At 49.8% G+C, this 2,585-nt stretch overlaps 1 pseudogene; it reads right to left on the bottom strand.

The window, feature by feature from the left end:
• Positions 1–1,189: 1,189 nt before the first annotated feature.
• LOC144126053 (uncharacterized) overlaps positions 1,190–2,585 on the bottom strand; it is a 4,263-nt pseudogene continuing 2,867 nt past the window's right edge.

Raw genomic sequence — 2,585 nt, forward strand, 5'->3', positions numbered from 1 at the left:
ACCGCGGCGGCTACGTCTTTATGGAGGAAAACTCTAAGGCACCTGTGTGCTATGCGAAGTCAGTGCACGTCAAAGATCCCCAGGTGGTTGAAATTATTCCAGAGCCCCCCACAACGGCACCTCTTTCTTCCTTTCTTCTTTCACTACCTCATTTATTCCTTCTCTTACGGCGTGTATAAGGTGTCCAACGATATATGAGACAGGTACTGCGCCATTCCTTTCCCCAAAAAACCAACCAATTACGTGGCTTAGGGGACGCTGGCGGATATTGCTTCATGATGCCCTCAAATGACCCTCGTCATCTGAGGGCCGCGCTTCGCCCACGGGTGGTCGAATGTGGTTCTCGGGCCACATTATGTTTATCTGCCGACAACTGCAACCACCGACCCAAGGGGCCCTCGCGGACTTAGAGGGGTGGGAGGTCGTGGTCTATAGCTCCGATCCGGCGTTGCTCCTGAGGCTGGTGCAGTGGACGGAGAATGTCACCGTCAGGCACGGGCTGAAGGCCACCTCCCACGACCAGGAGCCAGCTCATATCTTAAAGTTTGAACTATAAGGGCTCCGCCAGTAATAATGTTTTCAACGTCATCATCACCCTCACCCACGTGTTTCCAGTGTAACTGGCTCGCGGGGTGAGTGGAGGCCTCAATCGCGCTCTAAGTAAGAGGTGGCATACACCTACTATGACGCTCTTATGCGCCTTTCCTTTTCTGAAAACGAGCGGAAGGTGTTCTTTTGGCACAAGGGCACCTATGGCCAATGAGCGCCATGGCACAATTAAGGTATTTTCGACTTCTCAAGGTGGAGTCAAAGATCGATTTCCTAATCATTTCACCTTTAATAAGCCGAGCACCAGACCAGGCGAAAGCTTGTACCCATTCCGTCACCGGTGGGTACCCGGCGGCACTGGGATCGAACTCCGCACCTCCCGCATACGAGGCGGATGTTTTCCATTTGGCCACCGCTGCGCTACGATGATGATTATAGGGTTATGTAATGATGATGATATGCGTAGCGAGAGCTATGTGCGAGAGGATATGCGTAGCGAGAGCTATGTTGTGAGAGCGTTGCTGTGGCGAGATGACTGAAGTGAAGGCTTGAGGAGTTTACTGACAGCTTTTATTGCTGTCGACCCATGAAACCACTTGGCTACAGCGCGACAGCACGGCTCGAAAAAGTTTCCACAAGTTCACGGCATGTCGGAAGGGCTGACAGCTGCTCCGTCGACCCACTGGCTAAAAGCGGGAACGGAGGAAACCATGAGGGAGGCGATGCTGGAAAGGTGTCGCCATCTGTCGTGCGGCTGGTGAAATGAAACTGGGCACATCCGGCCCCACTTTTTTGATCAAAGCCCTTTTTGATGAGCGCAAAAGGCAAGGAAACTCTAGGCATGGGCAATAGGCAAGGTGGCAAATGGCAATGGCAACTAGCAACAGGCTTGGCAGATTCACAAAAGCACTACATAAATTAAAGGCAAAGACAGACATGAACAACTCTAAACAAAGCGAAAAAGGAACAAACACAGCACTTTCACAGGTCAATTTCCTAGTTCTGGAGATAGGTGGGCCGTGTGCACTGCCTGACGAGACGCTGCAAGTGATTAACCGCTTGCCTGTGGCAATGCTCTTCTGCTGTTCAGTAGCCGAGGTTGCCAAGACAGCTTGTCTTGAAGCGGCTTGTCGCTGACCATTGCAGTTTGGCAGCGGCAGTGTTCTACGAGGAGTCTTAACGGGAGTCTTTGTATTTGCGGCTGCTTTGGCTGTCGGCGGCTGCAGCTGAGACTTGAGTCGGTGAATCTCTTAGTCCTTCTTTTTCAGCTGAAAGCTCAGGCGGCGATTCTCCTGGACGAGACGTTCGAGCTGCTTACAACGTTTCGGAAACTCCGCACTGGAACCACTGGGCTGACTGCTGGTCAGTCGGGACTTAGAAGGATGAAGCTTTACTGATGTGGCAATATCTGATGGTTGCCTCTGGGCGGCCTTGATTTTCTTAGTTTTGTCTTCTTTTTCCTTCAGCTGCATTTCAAGTCTGACACACTTTTGCTTCAAGCCACCCTCTCCTCTCTTACGCTCTTCAACGACTACTGCCTTGTCCTTAGCTGCTTTAGTGAACTTGTCACGCTGTCTTGACTTGCGAGTAGTATTCCTCAAGGTGATTTACCTTTGCCTTGAAACACTGGTTTTCCGCACGGAACTGTACGTTCCACCCTCTTCTGCAGAGGTGTCGCTTCTTGGCAGCGTTTCTCTGTGACCATCCGAGCCGACCGTAGGAAACAAAAAATAAACCATAGCGAAATTTATTGGTCGTATGTAAATTAGTATTGGTGGAATATTTCTCTGTGGATTGTGTCTGCATTTGTACTAGACCAATACAGAAACCGATACACCTTATTAATCGATACATATATGTCTTATAGGATATGGTATTGACTGTATCGGTCTATGATGGGCTGTAACGAAAAGTACTAGACCAATAGAGAATCGAGTACACCTTATCGACTCATACATATTTGCCACATAGACCAATACCCATTTGTCCATGGGACTGACAGACTGATATGCATCATTCAAGGGTCCTACGAGACC

This window comes from Amblyomma americanum, chromosome 1 (assembly GCF_052857255.1).
Source record: "Amblyomma americanum isolate KBUSLIRL-KWMA chromosome 1, ASM5285725v1, whole genome shotgun sequence".
Classification (NCBI taxonomy): Eukaryota; Metazoa; Arthropoda; class Arachnida; order Ixodida; family Ixodidae; genus Amblyomma; species Amblyomma americanum.